This window comes from Tursiops truncatus, chromosome 15 (assembly GCF_011762595.2).
Source record: "Tursiops truncatus isolate mTurTru1 chromosome 15, mTurTru1.mat.Y, whole genome shotgun sequence".
NCBI lineage: Eukaryota > Metazoa > Chordata > Mammalia > Artiodactyla > Delphinidae > Tursiops > Tursiops truncatus.
The window spans coordinates 57,881,711-57,902,448 of record NC_047048.1 but is presented as its reverse complement, the minus strand read 5'-3'; the positions used below and the strand labels follow the sequence as shown (position 1 = coordinate 57,902,448).

The 20,738-nt window shown below is 52.3% G+C and overlaps 1 protein-coding gene across 2 annotated transcripts in view; it reads left to right on the top strand.

The window, feature by feature from the left end:
• The window catches only part of STK35 (serine/threonine kinase 35), a 45,934-nt gene extending 31,978 nt beyond the window's left edge, over nt 1-13,956 (top strand). Inside the window, exons 4-5 of one of the 2 annotated variants that reach the window (XR_012326239.1) lie at nt 9,399-9,508; nt 13,757-13,956. The gene's annotated coding sequence lies outside the window, so the exon portion shown is untranslated. Of the gene's footprint in view, nt 1-9,398 lie in introns of both variants that reach the window. The other variant, XM_019950863.3, reaches the window with a different exon arrangement.
• The last annotated feature ends 6,782 nt before the right edge of the window (nt 13,957-20,738 follow it).

The window sequence follows — 20,738 nt, the reverse complement described above, 5'->3', positions numbered from 1 at the left end:
GAATTAACTTTTTTTTTTTTTTTTTTGCGATACGTGGGCCTCTCACTGTTGTGGCCTCTCCCGTTGCGGAGCACAGGCTCCGGACACGCAGGCTCAGCGGCCATGGCTCACGGGCCCAGCCGCTCCGCGGCATGTGGGATCTTCCCAGACCGGGGCACGAACCCGCGTCCCCTGCATCGGCAGGAGGACTCTCAACCACTGCACCACCAGGGAAGCCTGTGAATTAACTTTTTATTGCCATATGCTAACTCCCAATTCCTATCAGTCACCCAGTATTCGAGCTCCTTCTGTGCTTGGCAACCTGAGAGTCTTCAGAGGAGCAGAGGGTTGTCCCTGTCCCCCAGGAAGCTTGTAGTTAGGGGGTGGTGAGAGGACGCGCAGCATGGTTAGTGGGGGGTCTGTGGTCTTCCTGTTCCTACTCACCAGAGAACAGAGAAGAGTCCCTACCGAGGCTGGGCCCCTGGGAATGCTTCCTGGAGGAGGCATGCACCATCCGAGCTGACGGCAAGGGGAAGGGGCGTGCAACCAGACTCGCAGTTCCTGAGGCCCAAAGCAGGAAGGACACTGTCTCCTCCAGGGAAGACTAACATGAGGCCAATTTATCTTGTCTGGAATTTTTGCCTGAGCGAATGACTTGTGAGGTTTTTGGTTTTGGGGATGTGATTTAAGGCTGCCATCGCAGCTTGATTAAGTACCTCCTGCGTATCTCACTGACACCGTTACAAAGACTGTCACTGGGCTTCACACGCTGCAAGGTAGACATTTCCACATTGTAGGTGTAGAAAACAGACTTGATAAAGATGAGAGCTAGTAATTGGCTGAGCTGGGGTTTAAACCTTAGATCTTCCTATTCCAAAGCCCAAGCCCTTGACAGAGAACCAGACTACCTGTGCTCTTTGAATGGTACTCCCACCACACTGGGGACCTGCTCCTGCACTTCTGCCTTGTTTTGGTCCCCTGGTCAGGACTCAGAGACCGCAAACACAGCACCACGGCCTTCCAGGTTGTTGTCCCTATCTGCTGTGAAGCTCCTGCTGGGTAAGCTTCGGTGCTTTCTGACCTCCCATCCCTTACCCTAACGCCATTCCCCTTCTGTAAACCTGGAGACTGAAGGCACCATTATCCCATTTATAATGTCTACTTCATTTTCTTTTACCCTGATGACAGGACCTCGTATGCTGTGCCATGAGCCACCCACAGCACAGTCGTCCCTGGCTTTGCCCTGCTGTGAGCACCACTGTTGCTCAGCTGAGCCTTAGAGCAATGATGCACCAAGCTTGGCTCCCTGGCCTCAGTCCCTCTGACAGATTAGGGCAGACAGTAGTGCCAGAGCCGCTGATTCCCCCAGGGTGGTATGTTGGTATCTGAGTATGAAAAGCCAGCTGTCTGGTGTATGAAACAAATGAAAAATGACTCACTTTGAAGCTAATCTTGCTTAGAAGGAGAGGCCTGCCCCCTGTGACCCTGAGATTATCTTGCCTCTGGGCTTCTGCAGCATGATATGCTGAAAATAAATAACCTGAGCCTCAGTTTGCTCATCTGTAAAATGGGGATAATTCCTACATGGTCCTTTGCCTGGACAAAGGAGGCTTTGCATATCAGGCCTTGCATAGTGTCTAGTTTATCACAGGCATCATTAACTACAGTGATAAGACCAGGCTGTATGTTAGGGGAGCTTAGGTAAGGGTGAGTTCTTGGCTTCCCACCCAGTAAACCACGACTTGAGTATGCCAGTCAGATGACTTTCTTTCCTGTTAAATAGGTGAGAGGCAGAGAGGAATAGAGAAAACTAGACTTTAGATTTGAATCCCAGTTAACCATTTACTACCCATTTAACCTTTTGCAACTTGCTAAGTAACTTCTGAGACTAAAATTCCTCATCCGTGGGGAGAGCCTTGTTCATGGATAGATGTGTCTGTATAAAGTAAAGAGTATTGTGAGGACTCTTGCTCAGCGTTCCTGCTTACCCTAGCACAGACCACAAACTCGAGTGCCACCCTGAAGCCTGCAGGAGCCCTCCTGAGGAGCACCAGTGGTCACCTGGGGAACTGGCCCACCCTTTGAACCAGTAGCTGTGACACTTCTGTGCGAAGCCACAGAAAATTGGTCCTCTCAAACAGCCAGGTGGTATTTCTGATTTCTAGGTCCCTGGACTTCAAAAAATCCGCCTTTAGGGGACCTCCCTGGCGGTCCAGTGGTTAAGACTTCGCCTTCCAATGTCCCACATGCCTCACGGCCAAAAAACCAAAACATAAAACTGAAGCGATATTGTAACAAATTCAATAAGGATTTTAAAACTGGTCCACATCAAAAAAAAAAAAAAAATCCACCTTTAGGCCTGAGCAGGTCGAAAGGTGCTGAGGATGCTTCTGCTCCCATCTGGCTGTCCTTGGGGCATTATGGTAAAGGTGTGGCAGTGGAGAGCTACCCTTCCCTTCCCCCTCCACCATCACCTTCACTGCCCTCATTCTTAAATCTCCCATTTTGAAAACACAGGAGAGAAAGTTCCTGAATTAAACTTTGACTCCGGATAAGTTATACATAGTTGAGTGTGTGACCCCGCTAGAAACCAAAAAGACCATCAACGTAACTAATAACAAGGTAGAGCTCCCTGACTGCCCCACTGCTGGGGATCCTCATTCCTTACAGCTGACCCCAGAGCGGAACTGGCAGCATCCCCATTTGCTAGGAAGGAAAAGGAGGCTTGGATAATGTAAACTGCTAGTGAGCGGCAGAGCTCAAATCTGAACCCAGGACTGTTTACCACAGCCTGCACTGGAGTAAAAGTGCAGAGTTAAAGCTTAGCTGTGGGATTTCCCTGGTGGCACAGTGGTTAAGAATCTGCCTGCCAATGCAGGGGACACGGGTTCGAGCCCTGATCCAGGAAGATCTCACATGCCGCGGAGCGACTAAGCCCATGTGCCACAACTACTGAGCCTGCGCTCTAGAGCCCACGAGCCACAACTACTGAGCCCGCGTGCCACAACTACTGAAGCCCACGCACCTAGAGCCTGTGCTCCACAACAAGAGAAGCCACTGCAATGAAAAGCCCTTGCACTGCAACAAAGAGTAGCCCCCGCTCGCCACAACTAGAGAAAGCCTGCACACAGCAATGAAGACCCAATGCAGCCAAAATAAATAACTTTAAAAAAAAATTAAAATAAAATAAAGCTTAGCTGTGGCTCCCAGAGATTTTTAAATCCTGTGGTTGCCAAACTTACACATTTTGAAGGACAGTACAATTTCAAAGCCGGGGGTGGGGGTAGGAGATGGAAGAACAGTTTTTTAAACCACTCCCATATACTTTCATCGTCATTTCATCAAAGAAATGACATTTTGACCAAGGTAGGAAGGCCATACTTTTAGAATGAAGGGTAATCTTTTGTTCACCCAGCCATTCCCAGTCTGCGAGCTGAAGACATGGGGAGGGAGTTGGCCGTGGGAGCCCATTGGGTCCCCAGCCCCATGGCTGCCTGCTCCCACCTCAGCTTTCCCCAGCCTCTGTTCTCCAACCTGCTGATGGCCTTAATGGGAGCAGTTTGGTTCCTCAGTCTCCTTGGACAGAAGGGACAACTGCTTGGCTGGCAGAGGAACTTGCCAGAAGGCTGCTCACCACCTGGTTGGCACTGCATCCCCCTTTGTGCTCTGGACCCCAGACCCATGCAGAGGTACTTCAGCCAAGCCTTCTGGAAGCCTTCTCTGAGGGAATCTGTTTATAGGTGAAGGGATTAAATGGGTTTTAAACTCCACTTAAGCTCTTTTTGTCTCTCTAGGAAGGGATTTTACATTACAAAGTTACATGTTAAAAGCAGGAGATTTGGAGTGAGTCAGACCTAGGTTCAACCCTTTTTTCTACCACTTACTAGCCATGCACATCTTGTCTCTGAACTTTAATTTCCTCATCTCTAGAACTGGGGCAACGGCAGCTCCTACCTAGTAGGGTGGTTGAGTGAGATGAGGCAGTAGATGTAAAACACTTGGGTCCATGACACAGCCCACAACTACTGAGCCTGCGCACCACAACTACTGAAGCCCATGCGCCTAGAGCCTGTGCTCCTCAACAAGAGAAGCCACTGCAATGAGAAGCCCGTGCACCACAATGAAGAGTAGCCCCCGCTCGCCACAACTAGAGAAAGCCTGTGCGCAGCAACGAAGACCCAGTGCAGCCAAATATAAATAAATAAATATATATATATATATATATATATAAATATAAAATTTTTTTTTTTTTTTTAAAGAGACACTGACCCGCCCAGTGTTGAGAGTACAGGTAGGAAAGCCGGCTTCCAGTCTCATCGAGCTCTCCCCACTCTTCTCTGGGGACCTGGTTTTGTCATGTGCTGAGGGGCTTGGGACCAGGGGTCCTTACCCAGGGTCCTTCTAACTCCAAGGATGCACACACAGCAATCCCCTTGAAGGCACAGGAAGCATCTCAGAGTGTGTAAGTCACATGAATTTTTCTGGAGGAATATCCTCAACATTCAGATTCTCAGGACCCAAGGAGTACTGAGAATCAAGACGAGCTTTGTAGGCTCCTTCTCGATTGAGGAAACACCCTAACCAGAAGGCAGCACAGGAGTGCTATGCGGGCTTCCCAGGCAAAAGAGGCCTGGGCGCTGTGATGGGGGGTTAGGGTGGGAGGGCGACTCCAGCTCCCGCACCAGGGCCCTTCCAAACAGAACAGCAGGATGGTGAGGTCCCTCTTCTACAGGCTTTCAAGCAGAACCTGAGTCTCCCTTAAAGTGGACGAATGTCACCAAGAGGAGGTGGGCTCTATGTGTGTCAGCTGAGCCCAACCTGCAGCCCACGCAGCACAACGAGGACACAGGCTCTCATGGCTGCAAGTGGCAGGCCCAGGATACGGCAGGGCATGGCTCACTGGGAGACAATGGATAAAGGTAGGACACTTTTATATGTAACAACTTGGTAAGGCTGTCAGCCCTCCTACACAGCCTTACCAGGTTGTTACATAGAAAAGTGTCCTACCTTTATCCATTGTAGAACATGCCTGCACATATTCAATGCTGAGTAAGTGATTGCTGTTACGATCATCATAGAGAAATAAGGAGCTCGGATGTACTGAGGGAACTTAGTCCGAGAGCTGAAATAAGAAAGGGAAGCATTTCCCAGCACCTTCCTGGACACCTTTCCCGCAGGGGACCATCTCAAATGCAGGCTGTTAGAGCCACGGCAGAGCCGGCTCTGGAAGCACTAAATGGAGGCTCGTAGTAGAAAGGCTGTGGGCAGTGAGGCCGGAGAAGATGGGGCTGAGTGCCAGTCCTGCTGCTCTGGTGTGGGGCAAGTGGCTCCATCTCTGGGCCTGTTCACTCGTTAACTCCTCGCTGGATGAGCTTGTCAGGCAGGTGAGAGATGGGAGTGCACTACAGGCGTCACCTGCAGGTTAACCACATCACTGCTTTTCATTGTGCTCAGAGGGGTGGCTTTGCCCTCTAGGAGGGCTCTGTGCTCAGAAGTCAGCGTTCCAACTGAAAGGGACATGGCAAGTCCTGACTGACGCCGGCAATCAGGCAGTCGAGCCATAGCCCAGGCAGTCGGAGTGGAGGTGTGGCATCTACTAGGACGAAGGGCAAGGGCCCACTGGGCTGGGACCTAAACCATTCATTGTTCCAGCAGGTGCCTGGGAGGGCCTGCTGCTGCTTTACCCCAGAGGCACGTGGTCTGAGCCCTTCCTACCTGGGGCTGTAGAAAGCCCCACCCTGCCCACCCCCCCCCACCCCCCCTTTCCAGGGAGGTCGCAGCTATTGGCTCCCTGGGGGAAGGTACACCTTCTCTAATGGAAGACGGGAAAGGAATGCAAAGCCGGGGTTCTCTCTGTGGAAGAAGGAACCCTATTTCTCTTGTCCCTGCCCACTGGGCAGAAGGAGGCGAACCTGTCCTGAGGCGTCCTACCAGGAGGGCCAGAGCCAGTGCCAAAGCTGGAGGGAGGGAGTGTGGAGGAGCCTGTGGGAAATGTCAGCTGCTTCCTGGCAGGGGAGCCAGGGTTAGAGTGGTCATGACGCTGGTGTCAGGCACTCTCGCAGTGCTGGGTGCTTGGTGTGACCTTTTGCAGGCACAGTCTGTTCTGCTAGTTTATTATGTAAAGAGACTTCTGCCTCCCTGTCGACACCGCTTTTCTGCTGCCGTGCGTCACCTTCCTGCTGTGATGGTCATCCGTTTGAGGTTGTCCTCAGCTTGGGTCCAACCAGGGGAGGTAGGAAAGCAGTGTTAAACAGGTCATAACTGGTTCCAAAGATTATCTTAGCAAATCACACATGACCATACAACTTCCCGGGCCTTTCTTCTTTCTCACAAGCACTTAGCATCTTAGATGGTGAGGTTCCCCCAAGCCCTCCCTCCCCCAATCTTCTGGTTGCTCTGCTTCATCTACTGAAAGCAACAGGGAGAAGGCCCTTAGGCCTGCTGAATAAAGCTAGGTTTGAGGTGGCTGCTGGACCGTCACAGGATGTGCTCATGATGATTGTATTTTTCCAAGTCAAAACTGGCATATAAGACCCACCAGTGGATGTTTGTTGAGGGGAATTAACAGGTAGGGAAACAGAAGCAGTAGAATAAAAGGCTGGGCCTGAGATCAAATACTTGGATCAAATACTTTTCCAATGCCTTTATCATCCATCCCCACTTGATTCCACACATGGACCCTGAGTCACCCCTCACCTGTGCAGTGGAGGAAGGAATCACACAGTCTAGCCTCTCGTCTGACAGGTGTGGAAGATCCTCCACTGTCCACTGTGTGTGGAAGAGGCCAAAGAAGAGCCTGGGTCTGGTCTCTGGGACCCCTCGCTACTCCAGAGATCTTTCTCATGGGGCTGCCAGCTTTCTTTATTCATTAAATACACTTTTTTTTCCCATTAAAAAGTGAAGTGTGGGGCTTCCCTGGTGGCACAGTGGTTGAGAGTCCGCCTGCCGATGCAGGGGACACGGGTTTGTGCCCCGGTCCTGGAAGATCCCACATGCCGCGGAGCGGCTGGGCCCGTGAGCCATGGCCGCTAAGCCTGCGCGTCCGGAGCCTGTGCTCCACAACGGGAGAGGCCACAACAGTGAGAGGCCCGCGTACTGCAAAAAAAAAAAAAGTGAAGTGTGACAATATGATGTGTACTCAGTATTAAAAATACAGAGGGAGAGTGGAGGAAGAGGAAAATCCACCGATGACAAGTATAACATTTTGATGTATTTTCTTGCCAGATTTCCTATACTTGGAGGTTTTTATTTTTTACATAGATATGGTCATATGTCACAGAACTTCATAGCCTGCTTTTTTCCACTTAACCCATGGAAATGCTTCTGCCATACTGTTGTTCAAAATGCCACACAGGGCTTCCCTGGTGGCGCAGTGGTTGAGAGTCCGCCTGCTGATGCAGGGGACACGGGTTCGTGCCCCGGTCCGGGAAGATCCCACATGCCGCGGAGCGGCTGGGCCCGTGAGCCATGGCTGCTGAGCCTGCGCGTCCGGAGCCTGTGCTCCGCAACGGGAGAGGCCGCAACTGTGAGAGGCCGCAACAGTGAGAGGCCCGCATACCGCAAAAAAAAAAAAAAAAAAAAAAAATGCCACACAGCTTTCTCATTTCCTCTGTAATGTATCATTGAGTAGATGGGTCATTTGCTTCAATCTCTCATTTTTGGATTTGCGATTATTACCTCAATTTAAATACTACTTCAGTGGACATCTTTATTCATAAAGTCCTTTTCGTATTTAGGATAATCCGTTAGACTAGATTTCCAGAAGTGTAATTATAGGGTCTCAATCCATTTGAAGCTCTGAAAACGTTGCCAAATTGCTTCCTAGAAGGCTTTGTCACACTCCTCCAGTGGAGTGCGTGTCCTTGCCGTGGCACCTTCGCCCGGCTGGAAGCAGTTTGGATGGTTCACTGGCTGAGGACCGCGGCCTGTTAAGCCTGACACGTTCATAATTTCTGGTTGGGGACAAATGGCTGGGAGAGGATGGGATGTCGAGGAGTTGGGTCCTGCCGTGGGCCAGGTACTTCACAGTCGGTATTCCACTCAAACCTCGAAAACGAGCCCCCATTTCTCAGAGGAGGAAATGAAGGCTGACCGGGAGAAGTAAAGCTGTCCAATATTGCAGTACCCTGCTGCCTCTCGTGAGGACTAGCCAGGCATCTCCCTGGGACCTGAGGATGACAGGCCAGTGTGATATGACTGTACAGGCGGCAGGCAATGGTGGGGAGGACGCAGGGCTGGGGGGGCATACCTGTCAGGCTGCAGCGAGCTTACTGAGCCTTGAAGCCAGTGGGGGGATTTCACACACACTGAGTAAGACTGTCTGATTAAGTCATTCAGGATGAGAGTGGGCACTTGGAAACTCTGATGAGACAATGGGTCGCCACGGAGCATTGCTGCCCTGGGTGGCCCGCCTGCCCAGTATTAGGGCTATACTTAGCTCTAATCAGGCTCAGACTGGGAAAGTTGGGCTCGGCAGGGTGGGGGCTGGCCCAGGGCTAATCTCTGCGGGTTCTTGTATTCTAGGCCTCCATTAGAACAGGTCCCTGAAAGGCTGGCCGCTGGTCTCATTCTGAGGCCTGGCACCAAGGCCATTCCCAAATAATAGCTAATAACAGTACAGCCAGGCACTGTTGTAAGTTTTCCATGTATTAGTTCATTTGGTCCTTGTAGTAACCTGTGATATGGTACAGGTGACAAGACCAAAGAACCAGAGGACTCAAATTTGCCCACAGTCCAGTGGCAGAGACTGTGGACTGGACCACAGTTCTGGCTGCAGCCTCCTTCCTAAGCACGGCAGTGCCCTGCAGCCTGGGGCCCAGCGGGCGGCTCAGAGACCAACACTATCCCTGCCTGTGGGACTCTGGCCCCTCTGTGACCTGGGGGGGTAGCCTAGTGCAGGTTCTCAGAGGCCTGAGCCTCACTTCTCTTGTCTCTGAAATGGGGTAAGAGGGTTGCTGTGAACTTCCAGTGCAGCATGATTGGTCACAGAGGGGGAGGGGGGGAGGGAACTCGGGCTGCCAAGGCTGCGGGGACGGAACGCTTGGGTCCTGGGGCATCTTTCTCCTAGCAGTGCGGGGAAGCCAGGACAGAGGGGTGGGGCTCGTGCTCGGATTTGTAGCGGGGGTCAGCGTGCCTGGAGTCTGGAGTCTGCCCCTCCAGTGACGTGACTTGGGGCGTGGTGCTTAAGCCGCACCACAGTTTATCTGAAAAGGGGGATAACATGTCCGTGGCGTGGTGGTTGTAGTGAGGCTGGATTCACTCCATAGAGAGCGCTTAGAACCCAGCTCCCCCGGCTCCCAGCACAGCACGGCTCCGGAGTTCATCGGGGTTGGGTGCTGGTACCTAGTGGGGGCTCTGGAGCTTGGAGGTGCCCCATGCCCACTGACCCACGTCCACTCTCCCTGCCTTCTGTCTTTCAGGTTGATCCTCGGGACCCACAGTCTCATCATGTCTCGCACAGAGGACGGCAGAGGGTACAGGCGGTGGCTTGGCCGGTTGGCGATCTCCCAACAGCTGGATCTCCAGCAATGTGAAGCTTTTGTTTGGGTTTTCCCCCTCCTTTTAGTTTTGCTTAATTTTTTTATTTTTTATTTTTTTGTCTTCCTCCCCCCCCCCCCTTTTTTTTAAAAATTTAAACGATTAAGACTTCAGAAGAACAGGAAGCTATGCTGTGGACAGGCATCAATTTCTTTAAAGAAACTCAATATGGACAAAGCATATGTATAAATTTCATTTTTAATTTTTATAAGGGGTTAGGGAGCTATTTTGTTTTTGTCCTTTATTTTTCCTGTCTCCTTTCTTTTACCCATCTCTTAGTTCTGCTTATAACACCTCACTTCCCCAGAGAAGGCCTGCCCCTCCATGGAGAATTTGGGGATTTCTCCTGGAATGGGGGACATGAAGCCAGAAGGAGGCCTCTGTGCTGCCTCCCCACCAGGTGCAGGAACTGCTGGACTCCCTGGTGGCCTGCTCCTGGCTGGCCCTTGGGCCTTGGAGATGATCAGAGGCCAAGAACCACCTGGAAGGGGAGGACCAGGGCTTGGCCAGGAGAACTCGAGAAAGAAGATCTGTATTTTGGGTTTGTCCTCTTTAAGCAGTTGGAAGCCCAGGGCCACACCAGGACTTACAGAGGGAATCCATTCCCTCTACTGCCCTTTAAAACCAGGAGTTCTGAGGGGGGAAGGGACAGAGGGTGATCATCTCGTACTTCCTGGCGTTTGAACGGCCAGCCCACCCCAGCTCTACAAGCCTACCTTTCTGTTAGTGATCTTCCTCCTAGAGGATGATTCCCAGAGAAAACTGTGTGCCAAACCTCTGCCTGGGACACAGGTGGGTCTTCGGCGGGCATCTGTCACTCCTGTGAGCTCAGCACCCATCACCTCCTGCCTCCTGGATCGTCGTCTTCCCAGATGTACCCACCAGATGTCCAGGTCATCAGACACCGCCTGAGTCCCCAAGACCCAGTTGTGACCATTGCCATAGGAACAGGGTGTCCTGAACCGGCTGCCACTGTCGTCTCCTCACAGTGAGGGGTGTGCCCTGCGTTGCAGCCCCGTGGTGTCACGTATGGTGACAGTGCCGAGCATCCTCTCCCTCACTGCAGGGACTTACTGTTAGGGGCTCCCCTCAGTGTAAATGTGTCTGATGGGAAAGGATGGACCTGGCTGACGGGGTGGACCATGGCCATTAGGTGCCTGTGGGCTTGTTGGCTGTGACCCTGTGACCCCACCTCCAGTGTCTGTCTGTAGCCTTTCTTCCGTTCTCCAACGACTCTTGCAACCTCCCTACTCCTGGGCTTCTGAAGCGGGGTGTCCTCTCCCCTTGCCAGGAGAAGGAGAGCTGTCCCTGTTGCCCCTCACCTGGCTTCTCACCCCATTACAGCAAAGCAAGGAAGGGAAAAGGAATTCTTTTGTGTTTAGTTGTTTTTGTTTGTTTTCTCTAAACCAGCATAGGATGGATAGGGGAGATGTTGGAGGGCATTTAAGTTGGTATGTGACCAAGGAGGGCTTCCCCCCAGAGCCGCAGCCCTTTGGCCCTGGGAGTTTAGGAGAGACCAGCACAGCATCAGCCCAGACTTGCAAACTCAGCAATATGTTTGCTCACATTCTTTCCGCCTTTTCTCAAGTCCTCTTCCTCCTCCTGGGCAGATGGCTAGCTGTGCTTAGCAGGATCCAGCAGGGCAGCAGGAGGTGACTAGGCCCTTCCCTCCCCTCCCTCAGCCGAAATTCTTTGTCATCACCTGTCTCTTGTCTCTTCCCTCTGACTTCTCAGACAACCTAGAGTCTACTCTGAGCTGCAGCTGGGAGAGCACATCCCCTAACTGCAGTGTGCACCCCTTCTCTGCCCCACCTCCCCGCCTTCCCTCTGGGGCAGCTGTCTGTCTGTCTATGAGCACGTGGGAAAAACAGTCCCCGGACTCGGCACCCTCGCCTGTCCCTGGCCGCAGCCCACACTCTGAAGTCCTAGTGAGGGTTCAAGCCTAACAGGTTATTTACCTTTTGCTTATCCTTCCCTTCCGCCCTCCCCAGGTCTCTTAGCTCTGACTAAGGTCTTGGAGCTGTAGGTCACAGGTGGCCATACCTTTCGGGTGAGGTGGGCAGCCTCCACGTACCCTTGTCTTGCAGGACTCCCAGCCCGTCCTTGCTTGGTGGCAGGACCTCCTTCCCTAGCTCCTGAGGCCTACCTTGTTAGCCCCAAGTGCCTGTCTCTCTTCTCCCTCCCCTGTTCTCCACTTCATCCACCTTGGACACCCAGCACCCGGGTGGAAGTCAGCCCGAAGTCAAGGCTGGCTCTGCCCAGTCGGCAGACTAGCCTCGGTTAGGCCCAGGTAGCCGTCCTCTCCCTTAGCCACTGTTCACCTCTTCCCACTGGAGTCAGCCTTGTCATCTCTTCCTGCCTTTTACCTGGGTCTCGGGCCTGGCAGCCGCTCTGGGGAGCATCATCTCAGTGCCACCAATTTGTTAGTCCTGTCCAAGTTCTAGGAGTTTCCAACCCTTAAAATAGCAGTCAGTTATTCTTGTCTCCTGGGATCTGTGAAAAGGATAGCCTTTGGAGGGAGGATCTGGGCCTCAGCCCTACGGATCTGAGCTCCATTCCCCCTCAGTGAGAGGAATCAGCAAGACAGATCATAGTGCCTTATTCCATTGCCCTCCCCGCCCGGCCGCCTGGCTCAGTTGGCAGGACAAGGCTTCTTTCTCCCTCTTGGTGTTCATCTGCCACTCAAACTCTCACCCCTCGCCCACAGATAGCCTCGTGGGAGGATGGATGCCCCGGTCTTTGCCCCATCCCTTCCTAAGAGCTGCAACCAGGCACGTGACCCCCAGCCACCACAGGGCGCTCACTAGCAGCTTCTGCTGAGGACAGGGCTGTGCTGCAGACAGGTGCACTCTCGGCCACCTCCTCCCCAGCACGTCCCACCTCTTACCTCCAGCCCAGAGGATGCAGTCTCTTCCCTGGAGACCAGCTCCATCTGACCCCCTCCTGGGCCCCAGGACTAAGGTCGCAGGCCTTAGCACCCTCTCATCCCAGAGGCACTGGGACAAGAGAATGGAATTCTTTCCTCTCACCCACATGTGGTTTGTGCCCCCATGGCTGCCTTTCTGAGGGAGTGTATTAAATGTTTACTTAAGAAATACCATGTTTACAGCTGGAGGAGAAACGTGCCCCATGCTGGGTGGAGATTTGACTCTCTGGACGGCGCCTGGCTCCTTTATGGCACTGCCAGTGGTGACCCCAGAGCGAATGAAGGCAGGGGACCGGGGCACAGGCCCTGCACCCCCTCTGCCCCCGACCCTGCGGTGCTAAGACCACTCACCACCTTCCTCACAGCCTCATTCCCCGCCCCTCATTCTCTTCCTCCGGGATCTCGCTCCTTAACTTAGGCGTCTCCTAGAAAACCAGTGTTTGGAGCAATAAGATAATTTTTTTTTGCTCGAGTCTTTTTCTAAGAAAAGGAAAAGAGCGGGCATTGTGGGAATCTTCTTTCTTTTCCTGCTGTTGGCTGTTCACTTTTTTAGAAGACAGATCTTACTTGGGTGGATGTCTGGGTTTCAGCCTTAGGAAGCTTGGAGAGGTAGGAGTCGGGCCTCCACCCCTAACTCGGCTCCGCCGCCCGGGCTCCCAGCCCTACCCACCAAGTGCACCACCCACCTTTGCTCCTCATGTGCCGCTCCCTCCCTGCCCATCCTGGGGGCACTGGTGGCTCTGCCTCTGAGTGGGGCTCAGGTTCTTGTTCCTTCCCTGTCCTGGGCCTGTCTGGGGGCCCAGCTGCTGGAGTCTCGTAGGACCTGGCAACCTGAGAAGAGCTGAGCTTACACTGCTCCGCTCTCCAGGCCCCTGGCTCGTGGCTGAGGCGCAGCCTTCGGGACAGTGCGGACTGTCTCTGATCCTGCCCTGCCAGGCTTAGATGGCCAGGGCTCCTGTCTGGAGAGATGCCCTGGGAGGCGGGGGACCAGGCTGATGTCAGCACCCGTAGCCGAGGGCTGAGTCCACTGCCAGCAGCTCCAGGAGTCCTTAGACGGGGGGTAATGGGAAGGAGGCCCCCGCGTCTTTTTCCCTGAGAGGCCGCAGGAGGAAGGGAGTTCATTTAGGGACATTTTAAAGAAATCGTCTTGTGTACCAGGCGCCTCTTTCCATCAGAGCAGGAGAGAATGTTGCTGCAATGATTCATATTCGTGTGGGGCCAACTTGGGTGTGAGGGAGGGTTTAACCCAGGCACAAGGTTAGTTTCAAAGACTAGTTAATAAATCTATTTTCTTTATTTTCTTTTTTTGCACAGAAGCTGGTAATCTAGGACCTACGTGTGAACAACTTTATATATGAATATTTTTTGTACTTGGTTTACCTGGGTTGGTATGATACATTATATTTAAGTTCCTTGAACACTGTGGATCCCCCTAATGTGTATGAATGACTGAGGCTTTGTAAATTAAGGGACGTTTGTGTGAATAAAGTTATTTGATGGGGTCAAAGAAGCCATACGTGATTTGAAAAGAAGTGCTTTGTGGTTTTGTCGCCTCCTGTTTGGAGGAGCTTGTTTGGGTCCTGGTTGCGTGAGCAGCAGGAGAAGAGGACACTCGGCTGCTTGATGAGAAGACGCCTGGTGGCCTTGGGTGGTCCTCCCCATCCACACCTGGGACAGGAAACCACACCAGGCCTGGTCTGCTCTCCCCAGGGGCCCAGGGCCCAGCCAGCATTGCCAGCCCCCCAGACATCCAAAGGCCCTTCCAGCCCCAGCTCTGTGCTTCTGCAAGTTCTGCCCTCAGGGATTTTTAATGTAGAGATGAGTCTCCCAACCATGGCAGCAAGGGCAAGGGGACATTTTTGGAAAGCTCAGCTGGGAGCCAGGCTCTCAAAGGAGCTGGACGAAACAGCTCTGTAGGTGAGGGGGTAGCACCCGTGTCTGGGGACCAGTGATTGGCCGGGGGGTGGGGGAGGGGCGCAGGGCAGAGCACATAGCCCATCTTATCTCCCTCCGCCTGGCCAGCAGAAACCACATTCCATACGGAGTGAGGACTGGCTTTTATTAAAAGTCGGGCACTTCTGTTACCTTCGCTGGCCTGTGTGGTAGGTGCGGTGTGTGCCCCTTCGCTGAGGAGAAAACTAAAGCCCAGAGAAATCCAGACTGTTGAGTGCTTGGCGCACCAGGAAAAGCCACGTGCCACATGCCGGCTGGGACAGGCGCTTCAGCCTGGCTGCATGTCCCTTTCCTCGCGTACCCGTGTACAGTGGTGGTGGGTGATAACTACCTTCAGAGCAGCTGAGGGCTCATAAAAACCTAGTATTGGGCCCAGCACTTAATAGGCTCTCAACAAATGGTTCCATAGTTGCTTTTCCCAAAGAGGCAGGTTTGGGATTGTCCCGGAGCCTGCTGAACTCCAGACCCTGACTCCTGGCACTGCACTGCCTCAGTAAAGCTTAAACGTCTGGAAAGGGTTGGTGTTTGACGTGGGACCCACCACCTGGGCTCTTCCGGAGGAGACTTGGTGAGCCCAGGAATAATAGAGCTGCAGGAGGACAGAGTCAGGACTTTGGAATGTAGGTTTAGAGGAGAAGATAAGACGGGGCTCCCTGCCTAATCTGAAAGTGAACAGGCTGCATTCCATGCCCGGGCTTTGGAGTCCAGTGGCTGCTGGGGATGAAGCTTCTGGCAAAGGATACTTCTGTGCTTAGCCTGGGCAGTAGCCTGGAGCTAGGAGAACAACCCACAAGTACATTTTTTTTTAAATAACTGCTGAGGTAATTCACCCTTTTGAAGTGTACACGACAGTGGTTTTTAGCATATTCAGAGTTGTGCAACCATCACCACTGTCTAATTCCAGAACATTTTTATCGCCTCAAAAAAGAAACCCATGCCTATTTGCAGTCCTCCCCTCCCAAGCACGCTCCTCCCACCCCCCAGCCGTAGGCAACCAGTAATCTGCCTTTTGTGTCTATGGATTTGCCTGTTCTGGACATTCCATATAAATGGAATCACACAGTGTGTGGCCTTTTGTGTCTGGCCTCTTTCACTTCATCAAGTTTTCAGGCTCATCCACGTCATTAGCACATACCAGTGCATCGTTCCTTCTTATTGCTGAATAGTATTCCATTGCATGGAAATACCACATTTTATGTATCCACTCACCAGTTGATAGACATTGGGATTTTTTCCATTTTTTTTGGCTATTACAAATAATGCTAATATGAAGATTCATGTACAGGTTTTTACGTGGACCTGTGTTTTTAATGCTCTTCAGCACATACATACTTGGCAGTAGACTGACTACATCATATGGTAAAGAAGCATAATTTCCGAGAAGCTGCCACATTGCTTTCCAAAGAGGGTGCACCATTTTACATTCCCACCAGCCATGTGCTAGGGTTTCACCTTCTCCACATCCTTGCCCACACTTGTTACTGTCTTTTGTGGTCGTCCTAGTGGGTGTTACAGATGTCTTCACCACTATACTGCTAAAGGCGGGTAAGGGAGAATAGTAGATAGCTACTTTAGATTCAGATCCAGTCAGTGCTCCAGCAGGCGTGGGGTGCAGAGAACGTTCTGGACGTGCGTTCAGAGGACACACGCTATCTCTGCTGTTTTGTTGGCTCCTTGACCTTGAGGCAGATCGCCTTTCTGACTTGATTTTCTCATCTGCAAAATAGTAAATATCCCCTTCATATGATGGTTGGCAGGACTGAAGGTTTTCATGCCACATACGTGGTGGGTACTCCAGAGCATTTCCTTCTCTCCCCATGCCTTGGGCACTGTGGGGTTAATTAGGGCCGGGATCAGAAATGGAGGGGCTCTGAGAGGCTCACTGTGTGCCGGGTTTGGGCGTGGTGATGAGGAACGTGGGACGCATCACTGTGACACGGGGTCTCTCAAGGCCAGGCTCTACCGAGGAGAGAGTGCGTCACCCAGGCCCTGGAGGGAGGGATCTGGAGAGCTCCTCTCCCATGGAAGGAGAGGTCACACATCCGGGTGGGCCCTCACTGCCTGTCCCCGCCGACCCTGCTCCCACAAGTCCCTCCGACTCCAGCCTCTGGCTCAGTCATTGGGTAGATAGCTGCTCCCAGCCACCTACTCGGTGCTTGTGAACCAGGTAGGCCCTGCGGGCCAGGAGCTCCAGATCCAGAGGAGGAAGGACTCAGAGAAGACAGGTGCACCATGGTGTGCCCGGCCTGAGACAGAGGGAATTTCCCAGGCTGTGGAGCGAGCGTGGTGGGAACGTGCTGGACGAGGTGAGTCCAGAGGCTTGATCCAACCTGCGCTTGGTCCAACCTGCTGTCTGACCCGGGCCCCCAGCCCTTTCCAGGCTGTGCTGCGGCCCCCAGCCTGCAGTGCCCTGACAGACTGCAGTGGGCACAGCACCCCAGCCTTTGTTAGTCTTTTGACTTGGAGAGTTGCTGCATCTTCCCACCTCCCAGGAGGTCTTTGCCTCATTGTATCCCCCCTGAGGACCCAAAGGAGGGCCTGTGGCATTGAGACCCACCCCTCAATCCAGCCTCCACACAGATTTCCTTTTAAATCATCAGAACAGGTCATGGCCCAAACCTGCTGAGGCTCCACTGCACTTAGGGGATCACCCAGACCCTCTCCTTGGCCTATAGGCCCTTCTCCATCTTCCTCCTCTAACTCCCCAGACCCTCTTGCTACCAGCGCCCCTCAGGCTCTACCCTCTAGCCATCTCAACCTTACTGCTGTCCTTTAAGCACACACAGGACATGTCCGTCTCAGGGCCTTTGCACTTGCTGTTCCTGCCGCCTGGAAGGCATTACTTCATTGCTTCATTTAGGTCTCTGCTCATGCACTTGAGAGGGCTCTCCTGGGCCCCTTATTTAAAGGAACGCCTCATCATCACCTCTCTCTCTTTAATGTGCTTTCTTTTTCCTTAGGGCAGTTACCACTAGCAGAAAGTTCTATGTTACGTACATGTATATAATACATACACAAGCGTGTCTGTGGACGTATGTAAACAATCTCCCCATCCTTAAACAGTGCCCGATATGGCCCATAGGAGGCGTTCACTACATGTTTACATAGTACATGCATGAGAGCACATCGCATCTGCAGGAACATGGCCCCGTGGAACGAACTTGCTCAGGGGCCTGCAGGGCAGGAGCAGCCCCATCGCATGAGCCCCGGGCTCCTGAGCCCGCTCCACCCTCTTGGCCTGGCCTGCAACTCTTCTCCGTTCCTGAGGTTTAGTCACAGTCCATTTCATTCCTGCCAACCCTGAGAAGTGGAATGAAACCACCTACTTGAGAAGGAATCACCAGATGTGGATGATGATACTACTGGGCTTTAATTTCTTTCATCTGGAACAGGGATCCGCCAACGTTTTCTGTCAAGGGCCAAAAAGTAAGCACTTCAGCTCTCAGATTCTAATTCCCGGGGCTTCGCGGGCCCTGGGCCCCTGTTGCCGCCGCCCAGCTCTGCCGTTTTCCCACGCGAGCGGCCACGCACAGTAGGCAAGCAGGTGAGTGTGGCTGTGAGCCCATCAGACTTTAGTTGTGGACACTGGAGTTTGGATTTCATATGACTGGCACCACAGTATCACAAAATATTATTTTTCTTCAACCATTTCAAAATGTAAAAACCACACATCCAGAGCAGTCTACGGCTGGGCCTGTGGTAGACAGCATGGCCTGGAACTGATGGGTCCAGCTCAGGGATGTGGCCCTGGGTCATGTGTCACGTCCACAGGGGTGAATAAGAGGTCATGTAGGGTGATGGGGGAGAACCAGGCCCAGAGGCTCTGCTTCATCTCTAGCTGGTCTTTCGGCCGCAGCTCTGGGTGTGGGGGAGGGAAGGACAATGCGGGGAGATGGACATCACCCACCACCTGACATATGTTCATAAATTTAGAAGCAGAAAAGTATGAGAAAACAATTGGAACAGGAGTCAAGAAGCCTGAATCCAGATCCAGCACTGCCTCCAACCAGCCGCGGGTTGTGGCAAGGTCTCTCGTCTCTGGGTCGGATGGTGGGCTCAGGGCCAGACAGAGGCTGGGATTACCGCTTTATGCTGACAGCCCTGTGACCATGACCTGTGACTCTCTGAGCCTGTTTCCTCACCTGTGAGATGGCAATAATACCATTACCCCACTTCGTAGATTCTTCTGAGTATTAATGATAGTGCATGTATATTCCATAGCGTAGTGCCTCACAGGCAGTAAACTGGCCATAAATGATATTGATAATCCTTTTTACAGAGGAAAAACATCCTTTAAGGTGCTCCTCAAAAAAAGAGTGGGAGGCTCAAAGTTCAAATACTGTTAAGGAAAGCTCCCCTCCACGTCCCAATGTACAGTAAAGGTTATGAGAGGTACTGTAGTGAGTTCTGTTTCTCAAGCTTCTTGGATCATCATTTCTTCCACATTGAATGCCTATTAACATCTCCTGACACTAGTGTTCTGGGAAAATGCTTTGAGGCCCACTTTGAGAGATGCTAAACAGATCATCTTTGCAGCTCTCAGATCCTAATTCCCTGTCAGGGGACTTCAGCCGTCCATCATGTTTCACATGGGGCTGGAATCACTTCCCTCTTGCAAAAGCCTCCAATAATCGCTTCTGTTGGGTCAACTGGTTCCTTGAGGGCAGACCAAAATATGAGGAATTTAATAACCATGGTCTGGGTCCCCTGCCAAAGTGCTGTAGGGCCCCGGTTCAGACAACTCGAATGTGGTGAGAACACAGAGAGCAGTTCCCCCAGCCAGCAGACCAAGGCCACTGCCAAAGCCCTCGCATTCCTGGTTCCCACGCTGGCAGAGCCCAGCCGCTCTCTGCTGGGAGGCTCCTGTAGTTAGTGGAGCCGCACACACTCCCCGCTGTGAGACTGCCTGGTTCACACCAACTGGCTCTACCTCTTTAAGGACTCAGTTTCCTCATATGTAAAATGGAGATAATAACTGCACCTGTGTCTGTGAGGCTTCGGTATGGCTGCCTAAACAGGAGACACAAAAGGGAAGTTAGTTCCTCTCTCACATACAAGAAGTGTGAGGTAGCAATCCAGGGCTCTGGTGCTGATTCCATGGAGTCATCAGGGGTCTCCTTCTGGCTTCCTGCTCCAACATCTTCAGCAAGTGGCTTCCACCTTTAAGGTTGCCTCCCGGTCCAGGAAGCCGGCTGGAGTTTCAGGCATTTTCTCCTTATCCCAGGTGATAGCAAAGAGGGAGGGAGGGAGGAAGAGAGCTTGCCTCTCCTTTTATGGGGACTTCGCTGAAGTTCCACACCACCCTTCCACTTACCTCTCACTGGCTAGACCTTAGCACTGGGTCACAAGGAGGCTGGGACACAAGGGGGCAGTGGATCTCTCACTAAGGTTGAGGGGAGACTGGGTGTTGGGTAGGCAAGTAGCGAGTGTGCCTATGGCTCCTTCTAATAAAGGTTAGGTACTACCATTATCAATAACAGCGCTACAGACCTGGGCTCAAAAAGAAAGGAAATAACCAAATTAGCCAGAAGAGATCCAGGGTGCCTTATTCAGAGCTGGGACAGTGGCCACCTGTGTGGCGCGAGCGGGGGAACCACCCGATGCTGGGTATTTAGTTAATACATATGTATCGAGTGCCTCTATGTGTCAGCACTCTTCTAAGGCTGAGGATAGAGAAGAGATGGGTGAAGAGGCAGTATTTTGTGGCAATTAAGAGCGTGGGGTCTGAAATACAGTGCCTGGTTAGAGTCCCAGGTCTGCCACTTCCTGTGTGATCCTTGGCAACTTATTTAACCTCTCTGGGCTTCGTTGTCTTCACCTCTAAGTTGGAGAAGATGATAAACACCATCACAAGATTATTCTGAGAGTTCAATGAACTAATACCAATAAAGTGTTTTGAACACTGAATAAAAGCACTGTGATCTCTTCAATGGACTCACGGAGCTCCTCGACACCTACTTCGCTTTCTTCCTGCCGCCTTGAGCATTCACTGAGCACCCACTCTGCTGGGCGCTGCAGATTCATAGATGAAATACATCTAGACCTGATTCCCCCATCACAAGCTGACAGTCCTGAAGGCAGCTAGGCAGAGGTGGGGGGTCAGGCGAGGGGCACACAGAGGACATATCCTGAGAACGTTGGTCCAGGCAAGATGGATCTAAGGGGCTAAGAGACTTGGGGCCAGTCTCTGGTGGGATGCAGCCTGTCCATGTCTGTGTCCCATAGTTCTGGACAGGCAGCCAGGCCTGTGGACAGGACTCTGGGGGACGAGGTCACCCAATTCCAGCACAGAAAAGCCGTCCTTTGTTTTCCCAAGTCATCAGATGGACAGTAATCTGGGAAC